The sequence below is a fragment of the Arachis ipaensis genome, chromosome B03, assembly GCF_000816755.2.
Source record: "Arachis ipaensis cultivar K30076 chromosome B03, Araip1.1, whole genome shotgun sequence".
NCBI classification, from domain to species: Eukaryota; Viridiplantae; Streptophyta; class Magnoliopsida; order Fabales; family Fabaceae; genus Arachis; species Arachis ipaensis.
This window is the reverse complement of record NC_029787.2, coordinates 117802582-117815704: the sequence shown is the minus strand read 5'-3', so window position 1 is coordinate 117815704 and position 13123 is coordinate 117802582. Positions and strand designations below refer to the sequence as shown.

At 33.1% G+C, this 13123-nt stretch overlaps 2 long non-coding RNA genes across 8 annotated transcripts; one reads left to right on the top strand and one right to left on the bottom strand.

The window, feature by feature from the left end:
* On the top strand, positions 694–6946 carry LOC107631100. Of its 7 annotated transcripts, XR_002359741.1 has the most exons (9): positions 694–1436; positions 1549–1674; positions 1819–1916; positions 2039–2242; positions 3102–5297; positions 5386–5602; positions 5681–5966; positions 6050–6153; positions 6535–6944. It is a non-coding gene; the product is annotated as an uncharacterized LOC107631100 (long non-coding RNA). The 7 variants fall into 7 exon arrangements; XR_002359738.1 differs by lacking the exon at positions 6050–6153 and having other exon boundaries at positions 695–1436; positions 6535–6946; XR_002359739.1 differs by lacking the exon at positions 6050–6153 and having other exon boundaries at positions 695–1436; positions 1819–1942; positions 6535–6946.
* Positions 7756–9618, bottom strand: LOC110269805. The gene is made up of 2 exons (XR_002358563.1): positions 9196–9618; positions 7756–8214 (listed from the first exon to the last, which is right to left on the bottom strand). It is a non-coding gene; the product is annotated as an uncharacterized LOC110269805 (long non-coding RNA).

Genomic DNA, 13123 nt, shown 5'->3' with positions numbered 1-13123 from the left:
AATTTAGATTTGTTTTCCCGATACAAAGTGCTTGTTTGGGCGCCATTAAATCAATAAAAAAAGATCTTTTTTCAATGAAAAAATATAATTTTTTTAGTGTGTTTGACAAATTTCTAATAGTAAAAGTAAAAGCACTAAAAAAAATAAAAAACATCTTTTTTGAGAAGCTACAATTTACATCTTTTTTTAAAGATCTTTTTTTCTAAAAAAAGGATATTTTTCACATAATAAATGAACAAAAAAGTATTTTTATCTTATTTTACCCAAATATTATTTGATAGATAAAAAGATCTTTTTACGTGAGATATCCAAACATAAAATCACTTTTACTTTTGTAAAAGATCTTTTAAAAAAATATCATTTAATTATTTTTTTTCAAGAATGACGCCCAAATAAGCTCAAAAACTTGTATTCAAATAAGGCCAGTTATATGGTACAGATTTATGCATACAGATGCAAGGATTTGTTGACAAGTGTCCAAGATGTTGGATGCAGGGAACAGGCTTGGCAGAGCTCTGAAAGCTTGTCTGCCTTGGTAGTTGAAGGGGGAGCCGGCTAATGGAATATGCCAATAAGGAGCCAATGTTAGGGAGGTGGGCTGGGCCTTTGTTTTCGTTTTTGTTTTTGGTCATTAGTGGTGGACTTGTTTAATATAATTGGGCTTATACATCTTGTAATCTTCTTCATTCTGCTATGGATGTTATCTTCTTCGTTTCTCTAGGTCCACATCATAGCAAACAAGAAGAAGAAGATCAAGAAGAAAACAACAACAATATCGAATTGCTATTAAGAAACGAGGAGATCTACATCCAACAACACCAACACCAACATCAACAGAGGGTTCGAGATATGGTCTGATCATCATCAACCAAGCTACTACTCCTTTAGTTTGGGTCCATATAGTGAGACAAACACCACTAAAAACCTAAACAATGACGTGTCGGTGTCTTTCTCTGATAAGTCAAACCAAATCGGGTTCATCGTGATTTGGTTTTCTTCGTCTGGATCGGGTCTAGGAAGCGGCACAAATTGCAGAGACTACGTCATCCTCTCCGGAGGATCTTATTACGCAGGTGTCGCTAGTGGAGAGACCTATTCGGGCCAGCTCAAGGGCATCAAGTCTTGACTCCAAACCCGATGATCAAGCAGAGGTAGGAGCTGCGATGGTTGAGGGGCGGCAGCCATGGAAACAAGCAGCTTTGTGCGGCGTCTTCATGGTGATAGGACGATCAGATGGGGATTGGGTCGGGTTGGCTTTGTTTTGGTTCGGGTAGTATTCTTTGGGCTTAGCCCAAAACCGTAAAAACAAAAAAGGGTGAGTCGAGAAGGTTGTAGGCACGGGTAAAAAATGATAAAAACCCTAATACTCCAATTCAACATAATCAAGATTAGAGTCGTCGACCCCTTCCTTCGTATCATACATTCCGGTGTTTCTCGTAAGTCCTCAGCCTTATCTTCTCTAATTCAGATGTGTGAATTTGTGAATTATTGAGTTGAAACTCCGTGTGTTTCATACTAGATTTATTGTTTGATTGATTCTGAAAACAGGTTGGCAGTGGTTGAGAGATATGGCCACCGACGGTCCGAAAATACCTTCGGACAAGGTGGATGTAATCCTGACCGTTGAAGACGGTGATTATCCTTCGGGTGTGCACTGAGGAGGGACTTCTGAAGGTGGCATACACTCAGACTGGAAAAAATATAAGCTTAACCACCAATATTTGTACAGGCTGATATTTTAATTTTGGTTATGAAGGAGGTTATTGGTTTGTTCAATTCATATTTTTATTTTATTTTATACATTTTTGTTTATTATAGGCTGTTCTTGGATTGTATGGGATGACCGTTGCAGTCGCGAAACCAATGGTGGTTTGCTCGTGCAAAGACAATTCAGTTCGTATGTATGAATTGCCAACGTGAGTGACCGTCAAGCTTGCATCTGGTTGTGTTGCTAACTTTGCTGCAATGTCGATGTATTATATCATTCTTGTTTTTTCGTGCTGTTGTAACTACTTACTTACTGTGCCTGCTTCTACAGTTTTTTAGAGAGAGGTCGACTGTTTACACGACAAGAAGTTCGATCCCTCGAGATAGGCCCTGACAAACTCTGCTTTACTGGAGATGGAACTGGTTTCCCGAATGTATGGAAATCATTGGATGAGCCTAAGGTGCCATCCTCCTGAGCTACAAGAAAAGTTCTTTCGAGAAGGAGACTACAAGATATGCTTATATAATAATAAAGGTACAACATTGTTGACTTAATAAAAAGTGTTTAACTATCCCTCATGAAGAATGCAAATTTTATATCTTTTAATTTCTGTATGCATAATAATAAGTCTACATGTACAATATTGAACCTGCACATTATTTCAAAGCTACCTTGTTTACATGAGACAGATGACATGGCAGCAAGGCACATAAGTTAATTTGTCAAATTAACAAGACTAGAAATTAAAAAATAAAAAATTAAGGTTGAATATCTACTATTTTTTTGAATCCAGTGTATAAACCTGTGTTGCTAATTAAATATGTACCCAAAAAATGATGAAATCACACATGAAAGGTTCATTCGAACCTTGTACCACCCTTTCTTGAAACACCTCAAGAATGTTCATCCATACTTTGCTACAGGTCTTATGCTCTTGTATCTGTTTGCCTCTTATTCACCCATTTGTAAATAGTAATTAATCACCAATAGAAGAAGATACAATAAAAACCAAAGGCAAAATCTCTAGTATGTATATAGAAATGTGATGAATTAGGTGATGATGATAGAAAACTCAAGTAGTCAAGTAATTAATGAAGGGTAGTCTTGGATGATGAAATGGAACAAAAAATGAAGCTTTTGTGATGGGGAATTGAACTATTTAAGAGGTTCTTGTGAATGATGATTCTTATTATAATTGGTTTTTCTTTTTATGTTCATCGGATATTATGGTATTGATTGTCTTTTATAATTGGATTAGTGTATGTTGACGACTATTGTAACAGAATACCATGATATAATAATATCATTACGTGTGCAAATTATTTACTGGTTGCGATTAGTCTAATTTGGAATTTGTTATCAGTTGTATTTTTCTATTTCTTGGTTTTTTCAGGGTCAAGTTCAACTACTGTTCAAAGAATTATTTATTTATTTTTTCCAAGTGGAAGACAAAACATAATTACACAGAAACAGATAATTGGATAAATGTGTTATGTGTATTAGGGGAAGGTTGAGAAGTCTGATTTTTGGATAAATGTGACTCTTATATCTAACTGAAGGTGTTTTTGGTTCTTGCTTTCCAAGTCCTTCTACTGTCGCTGCACCCCACTTTCTGATCCATCTGCACTGTTATGGTTCGTCTCTTTCCCAGCAGAAATCACACAAAGAGCAAGTTAAAATAGAATAGCATCTCCATTTTTGTTGATGCAACGCCTTCTTCCCTCCTCCTACCCCTCTTCTTGAATCGGTTCGTATTATTATAATCATTGTTGTGTATGATGTTATTACCAATATGAATAATTTTTTTCATATGAAATTCTATTCAATAGTTTGTTGACAAAAAACGAGATTTTCAAATTGAATGCATGTAAGTTTGATTAATTCCTTTTCAAAATAAAATGTTAAAATTTTGTTGAGATAATACAAAATAATGGTGTATAGGTATTTTTTTCTTTGTCGCTTGTTAATAATTAATTGAGTAGGTGTTGCCGACTACAACAGGTAGCATGAATTAAATTTAAAAGAAATATTGGAAAGGACTTTCAAAACCGATATCGTTGGAGCTACTAGCCGGTGATGGAATAAAAGTAAAATAGAGCAAGAAAGAAGATGTTTGTGTTTGTTTGAATGAAAGTTGGTGCCGAGTTGTCGAGTTATTGGGGTTAAAGCATGGGTATTTCGTTGGTTTTAAGTGTAATAGTTAATCTAAATTTAAATTCATGGTGATCCATTCGAGTGACTCGGAGATTGATTATTCAAGTTTAAGAAGTTTCCATGACGATCACCACCATCTGGGAAATAATTTTCTGATTTATATGGGGGTGATCATTATGAAAACTTCTCAAACTTAAATAATCAATCTTCGAAGCACTCGAACGAATCACCATGAATTTAAATTTGGATTCACCATTATACTTAAAAACCACAAAATACTCATGCTTTAATCCCAAGAACTCAAGAACTTTGTACCAACCTTCATTCAACCAAACACTATCATCTTTTTCTTGCTCCATTTTACTTTTACTCCATCCCCGGCTGGTAGCTCCAACAATATTGGATTTAATAGTCCTTTCCAATATTTCTTAAAAAAAATCTGAAGTCGGATACATGTCATAAATTGAATATTAACAATTGACAAAGAAAAATGAAATCAACAATCTTATTTAGTATTTTCTCGAGAAAAATTTATCGTTTTAAGGATGAATAGGAATGCATCAAATTTAAACTGATACAAGTCATGACGTATTTGTTTGTCAATTAGTTATTAAATATAATTTTACATGAAAGAAAAAAATTATAATTATATTAACAATTTTTCATCACAATTCATGAGGAGGAGGAGGAGAGTTAAGAAGAAGAAGCTGCGTGCACACGTTTAGTTAACGAAGAAGTCGAAGAAGAATAGTAAGATTTACCGTAGACGCTAGAAGTCTTTGCTACATTAAGAAGTTAATTAGGTGGTGCGAGACATTACACCTAATGATGCGATTATAGACCGGGTTTTTGGGAAGGCAATAAGGTCATGTACCGCTGAGCTTGAACTAGCAGATAATTGTCGTCCAGGTGATGTTGTTGAGGTCTTCCAAAACTATTCCTGGAAGATGGCTGTAGTTTCGAAGGATTGGGAGAACAAGTATGTTTCGGTCAGGCTTGTTGGATCTACTATGGAATTTCTATCGAACAAATTTGACATCCGGGTGAGACAATCTTGGCAAGATGACAGGATGATTTTGATGCGGAAGAGATTCTGATATTGGATCCAAGAGTGAATACATGGAATAAGATTTTTTTAGTAGCATGCTTCATTTCATTGTTTGTGGATCCACTGTTCTTTTACTTGTCAATGGCGAAGAAATAAATGTGCGTTGACATGTCTATTTGTGTTCAAGTTTCCCTCACCATAATCCAGTCCATGGTTCTTGTGTTTTACATTATTTAGACTGATGTGAGGTTTCAATATGCTTATATGGAGCCTTTTTTGTGCCTTTCTGGTAGAGGAGAGCTTATCATAGACTCCTACAAGATTTCATCGTAGTATATGTATAAGAACTTTTGTTATGATCTACTAGCTGCACAGCCTCTTCCACAGGTATTCAGCTGAATTGTTAAGACCATCATAATTCTAGCGTGTTTCATCTTTTGCTACAGCTAACAATTTCGTATAAACAAAATATTAGGTGGTTATTCGAAGTGTAATTCCAAATCTAAAGGGGGACACAAATTTTTTCGTCAAGGCATGTAGAAGGGAATGGTTACCATTTTTTTCAGTACCTCTTCAGGCTATATGTGATTTATCCACTCTAACATGAAATCCTTGAGGCCAAAGGGGTAATGCTGGAGAAAGCTTCGGCTGGTGCAGCATATAATCTTACGCTCTATATGCTAGCAAGTCATGTGAGTAACCATTGAAATTCACTTAATATTGCAATTTTGGGGTTCCGTACTTAACGATTTGTGTTGATTACAACTTAGGATCATGCTGGTATCTGCTCTCAATTGAAAATCACGATGAGTGTTGGAAGAAAGTTTGTACTGTATAGTACCGACATTGAAAGTACCATTATCTTGAATGAGAAAGCTTAAGGGACCTAAGTAGGACTTCATGGCTCAAATCAAGCAATATCTCAAGCCTCTGTGATCAGGACAGTGATCTCTTTCACTTTGGTATCTTTGCTGATACTCTTTCTTTGGAAGTTACAGCCTCATAATTCTTCAGTAAATATTACAGTAGTCTTCAGTGGGGGCTGAGAAATCTTAGGTAAGTCACTTTATTGATTATTATAAAGTGGTAAACGAAGGCATGTTCTAACACCATTTCTATGTTAAATTTTAAATATTTAGGACATAATCTCTTGCCAAGCATGCAAGCCACGGATAAGAATTTTGTTGTGATTGTTGCAATTCTTGGATTGGTGCTGTTTGCATTGCTCATAAGCAATATGCAAGTAATTAAATCTATGATTTTTTTTTGGGTTTTAGTTGTCCTTCTTTATGAATTTCCAAGCATCATATGCTGTATAAACGTGGTTGGTTTTCGACTTAGATGGGCTTTTGAATTTGCATTGCTTCTGTATATTCCTGGTTATTCGTTGGTTTGTTTAACTTGTTATTTCAGGGTTGCCAGTTTCCTGGTTCCACCCTTTTCTTTTCCTGTAACTTAGCTGTTCTGAGTTTAACTTTATAACATTCTTTCCAAATTCTCCAGCATGTAATTTGATCGTTATAGTATCACTAGCCGAAATTCCTATAAATTGCAGTTTCCTATACGTGTAAGCCCTATAGAAGCTTTGGATAGTCTATTTAGTGATGCTGAATCTGTTTGCCAGATGGAGTGCGATGAAGGAAAATGTTTGCTGCCTACACAAGAAGCATTGGCAGCAGGATTCCATAGGCTAAAATTGGATATGTATCGTTGTACAATATAGACGTTAATTGCACCGGGACCCCTAACTTGGGAACAAGAATAATTGACAACATAGGCGATGTCTTGCGCTTCGCATATCAAATGATGAACATTTAGTGGAGCAAAGAAATTTGCTTTCTTTCAAAAATAGTCTTCCTTTGAGATGACATTCTTAATTGTAATCCTACTTTATACTTCTTTTTCAGTTAGTTTATTGACAATTTTTTCTTAGCCTCATTCAACTGTATCAATCAAGATGAAGTATGTCCTACACTGAAAATTTATTACTTAGAGATACAATTTACCATGAATGCATATGCCAATCTTCATGAATACGTAAAGCTTATAAATATTTTCACTTAGTATCTTAAGTTTTGCTCTGAAACTGTTACAGCAGTTTGAATTTTTAATTACGTTTAAATATTTTTACTTAGCAGCTGCAATGAATGGTATGCTTTATGGGATATACTATAACTTTTCTTCATCATTTTGCATGAATTTCGTACCTCCTCAATTAGTCTTTCTAAAATCTTGCAAATCATAATGGGAGATGTGTAACACTTATTTGCCCCAAAAATGAGGTTATAACGTACACGGACGACTTAACTGTAACTCGTTACATGATATGACTTTTAACATAACGTTTATTATCAAAATTTTTATTATTTTCTTAATTTATTGCAGTACTATTAGATATTATATCCAAAGCTCTTTATTGACCTAAAAAAATTATTGAATCCAGGTAAAAAACCAAATTGACTCATAGAAATTTAAGGACTAAGTGTTGTAATTTATGGAGTACGTGAAAAATACATAATGTATTGTTTCTTCACATTGAATACAATGAAGATAAAAATACTCATTCTATTGCTTATATGCTGATTTAGAACTAAGTCCAGCATGTTGGTTATCATGAAGATTGATCCAATTCGTGACTTCAAGGTTATAGTAAAGAGACATAATACCCAAGAAATATTATATTCACTGGAATGTGGTTGTTGTTAACTATTTTCTTACGGTTCACTAACGGTACTAAATTCTTATATGATACATTTAATGTTCGTTGGCTAGTTTGGATATTCGATTTAGTCGACCGAAAATCATCCATTTAAAATAAAGTTTCTGGGGAAGAGAGTAAAGTTGCAAAACAAATTTAACGTGGCCATAGACACCGCTGTTAATACCATGATCCTCGTACTTCTGGGAATACAAAGTGTGAAAAAAACGATAACACACACTATAACAGCATATACATAAATAGCACTACCTGACTGCCATAGTTCAGCAAAGATAGGTCAATGGCGATACAGTGATATGGTTCGGCTAGTGTGTACGGAGGCATGGTTGGCAAGAGTTGTACTTTCCCAGTGCTTCACGAAGAGTCAGAGTCGACCAACTCTGGGTTGTTACAACGGAGAACGTACCTGTATGAGGAACGGAGCTCCCGGTAGTTGGACTTCACTGCCCCGATCTCCCATTGTAGTTCATAGTTGACTGAGAGGGATTTGTCTAGGAGATCGTAGTTGTAGTCATCAAGGTGCTTTCCAGAAATCTCCAGTAAGAGTCGAATCATCTTCGACGCAGAGGGGTCAGCACGAAGAGCCTGCGAACAAAAAACTTATTAACTTATGCAGGCCGCAATGCATACATGGGAAGAGCTTGTACTCCAGATAGTAAGGTAAAAAAAAGGGATAAGTATGATTTTGGTCCCCAACGTAGGGGCTGAAAATTTATTTCGTCCCTCAACTTTTTTTCGCTTCAAAATGGTCCTCAAGGTTTCAGTTTATTGTAAAATGGTCCTTCGGACAAAAATACCCCTCCCTCCCTACCTCCCCTCTTCTTCCTCAACCAGAAGCAGAATCGCAAATGCAGGCAGAGGAGGAGTAGTAGCGTGGAGCGGCGGCGGCGTGGAGCTGCTGCGACGGCGACCTTCCCCCTTCCCCCTTTCCCCTCTTCCCGAAACAACACCCCTGTCCCGCTTCTCTTTCTCCCCCCTCCCCCCGTCTCGGCAGCGCTGTGTTTTCTCCCACCACCACCACCAGAACCCACCACCACCACCACCACCACATTATCATCATGGTCATCATCATCATCATCAGAAGAATAGCACTTAAACCACCAGAACAAAACCACCACTACCACCAGAACCCACCACCACCACATTATCATCATGGTTATCATCATCATCATCATCATCATCAGAAATCCACAACAATATTCCACAACAAATTTCAACAAAAGCAATATTCCACAACAAATTTTAAAAAAAATCCAAAAATTTCACAAACAAATCAAGTTCACAGAAGAAGAAGAAGAAAGAAGGAGAAGAAGAATTGGTGGTGCGGTGGTGAGGCGGAAGAAGAAGAAGAAGAAGAAGAAGAAGAAGAAGAAGAAGAAGAAGAAGGAGGAGGTGGTGGTATATAATTGGTAAAAAGGACGATTTTAAAACAAATTAAAACTTAGGGGACCATTTTGGAGCGAAAAAAAGTTGAGGGACGAAATAAATTTTCAGCCCCTACGTTAGGGACCAAAATCATACTTATCCCTAAAAAAAATGTATAGTTGAAACGGTGAAGTGCATCACCTACTCCCGTTCCCCATGTGTTGCTTATGAGCCTAACGACCTTGTTGGGGTTATCGGTTGCCCACTGTTCTTGCGCCAGTCGATATGCAACCGGGATACACTCCGGCACGTCGCCGCGTACTTCAGCGATTAGAGTGCAGATGTACTCGACGGATGCTACCTCCTCATAATTGGCTTGAACCGGGTTGCTGTTGGACATTGCTTGGTTGGGACGCCCACTGAAGCTGTCGTATACGTCTAGGAATTCCTGCAGCAGTATGACAGGTTTAGTGGTTTCATAAAACAATAGTCTCAAGGTGTAGTGGGCATCCTATATATAGTAGACGTGTGAAGGGTCTAGGGTTTACATTGTTCATCCTGATTCCCAAATACTACTCCCTGTATTTTGTCCGCACGTTACTATATTCTTTTTCCTGGACGAGTGAAATAAAGACGCCTACTTTAAATTTACTTTTTTCTAAAGATGTTTTCGTCTTACATTTTAAATGGGTTTTGTATAATTAGGTGTTCTTCGCCATATATTATTAAATACCTTTAAAAATTTAATAGCTGAAAACAATAAAAAACATTTCTATTGGATTAAAACAAAAAAAAGTAATAGATTGACTAGTAGATTAATCCTAAAATTGTTTGCATAAAAAAAGGGTTCCACACTCATCAAATGTTATAAATATATATCTACATATATAATTTTTTTAAAGTAAAATGTAGCAAACGAGTCATCTCAATAACAAGGCTCAAGCCTCAAAAAATTTAGCCAAACCTTGATATAACTATTTTATATTCGTACAATTTATAAAACAATTACTATATTATTATTACATTATACATTAAAATTCACTAACTTAAACTTGTTTTCATTCTTAAAATGAGCAGTCGAAATAAATAAAATTCATATAACCATATGTCGTGTCATAACGAAATATATATCATACTAATCATTTTTTAAAAATTGCAGAAAACTAGTTTCTTTTAGTAAAATGAAATAAGTATTTATTAAAGTGGATAAAGTAATTAATTTGTTCTCATATGCATTTTTTTATACACCCAGGGACAGTGATGAACCCATAAAATTTATATTTGGGGTAAAAATAATACACATTACTATGGGGAAAAAATAATATACATTATTATGAAAAGTTATATTTAAATTTAAAATAATAAAAAATACACATTAATTATTCGAATACAAAAAAAATAGTAGAGCATAAAAAATATATATTCTAAATTAGTAAATTGGTCAATTTAATTTAGATATTTATATGCAATATAATTACATATAATAGAATAGAGCAAAAGATAAACAAAAAAATTATAAGGATCACTAAATTGAGAATAAAATAAATTATAGAAATTCATGAATAAAATAAAATAAACAGATTAATACCTAAACCATAATTTCTTGAATTAAAATTTGCAATTGAAAATATCGAAAAGAGAGACAATGAAATTTAAAGATACATAGAGTCATAGAGAGCTATATAAAACAAAATAGAGAATTTAAATTTTACATTTTGATGAAGAGAAGATGACCACTAGACAAGGAATAGAAAAAGAAGGGTGAAAATATAAAACTAAAAGAAGGGTTTAAGAGAATAAAAGAGCGATGGTTGGGATTGCAGAATGGGAGAAGACTAAGATTAGATTACTTCTTATAGTCAAAATGATAGAAAGATAAAATGAATTTAGGACTTTGAATAATTGAGCTTAATATATTTGTAGTGGGATCATTTAAAATTTAAAATGGAGACATATTATGTATATATATATATATATATATATATTAAAAAAATGAAATGAGAGTGGGGGCAAATAAAATTAATTGATTGTGACATCGGTTGAGATAAGTAAAGTTACTATCAAGTTACAACTTCAATTTAAAGATAAATCTTAGTTAATTTTGGTACAGAAATTTTGGAGTTTAAAGCATTGATATAAACTATGTTGACTTTTGATTTATTTTACTTGCATTTACATTAATCACTACATAAATTAAAATCCTGTTTTGAATTTACATTCTCACTTCAAAATAATTTTTAGAGTTTCAATTTACTTAGTTTGATCTTTTAACTTAGTTTCTATAACTCACATTAGGGTTTCAAGTGTTTTTTGAAAAAAAAAATCACTTTGACAAAATATTTCGACGTTCACATGAAATATTCAATAGGAAGTACGGCTAAGCCGTTGTCAGTGGATATCAACAAGCCGGTATCGGTTTGATGGGACTATGACAATAATAAGAAAATTAACCAATAAACTGTGTTAAACTTTATTTTGGATATGTCTATTTTAATTCATAATTTAACATGTCACTCAACAACTAATTATTACAAAATATGTAGTGAGAAATATAAATTAATATTGCAAATACAAATTATGATTCGGAGTTGAGTGAACAAGTAAATCATAACATCGACGAACAAAAATAATTACAGTCTAAAACCTAACTAACATTAGTTAAAACGATACTGAATTCCATAATTCATGCATAATAGTATTTTCAAAAAAGATTTTGGCAAAGAGATTTTCAATCAACCAGATTCTCAAGAAATTAGTGTGACTCTACACTAAGAAACGAACAGTTGCATATAACAATTAATAGAGTGGAATACCATTAAACAAAAATCTTAATTTTAACAAAATAAATGTTTCTTTCGATTACATTATTCAGAAGCGCTCATAGAAAAGAAAAAACTGTTTCCAACATAAATTTAAATAATTATTATACGTTATCTTATACTATTACAAGAGATATTTAAATAGATATTAATATTTTATTTTAGTTCTATCAGTACTCTTTTGTATTCTAATAGAATTAACAGAAGGCTGGCTCCACCATGGGAAAAGCATAATATGGTCCTTTACGGACCTCGAAAGTTTTAAATTTATAAAGAAGAGCATGAATAATATTTCCATAACATAACATTATTTAACAACTAGTATAGCAAAAAATAGAATCATTGCATTTACAATAACTAATTATAATTATCATAATTTTTTAATTTTGATATATTTTATAATTAAACTTAAATTAGATCATATTGAATTAAAGTGGATTTTAAGTTTTTATCACCCTAATTAAATTAGATCGTATTTAATTTATATGCAGACAGTAAGAATTTATGCGCAATTTCAACATGGTTGTCATTAAAATAATTAATTTTATTTTTAGAAATTATTTAACAAAGGATAATTAATTTAAATTTTATTTATTTGGATCTAGACTAATTAAGACTTTGAGGTAGTTTTTATAATAATTGAGTATTTTTTGTTATATATAAAATTTAATACTCGTTTCGTAAATATGTACAAAGTTTAAATTGTAACGACGATTACCTGTAGAATACACGTATTGGGATGATGATGCATTTTTTGCTTCTTATTTAGTTAAATCTGAAATCACACATACGTACATAGATATAGGAAAAAAATAAAATTTTTAGTAAATATAATGATTTTTTATTTTGTTGGTTTCAGTCACTCTTGCTAGAAAATGTCGTAGTTAACTCTTTAACTCTTTAATATGATGCAATATATATCTTATAGCATGTCTTATATCATATCTGCGACTTGAATTAGAAACTCATGATTATAATTTCTGTGTTATTTAAATTATATTTTTGTAACTTTTTATATTGTTTAGTTAATTATTCCATATTTTTGAAAAAATTTATGAATTTGTTTGGTATTATTCAACTAAATAATCTGCAAATTAAAGATAATTTATGTATCATGGAATGGACTAACTTATTTTGTGTCATTTATCTTAACTCCTTTTATAATCTCACTTTACTATTAAATTTTTATTGTATTTTTGTGTTTTATGTACACTTAATTTTATAAAATATTTGTTGTAACATAATTATAATGTTTCACTTAATATTTTAAGTCATTTTAATTACTCAATACAAAATAAATTTATAATAAA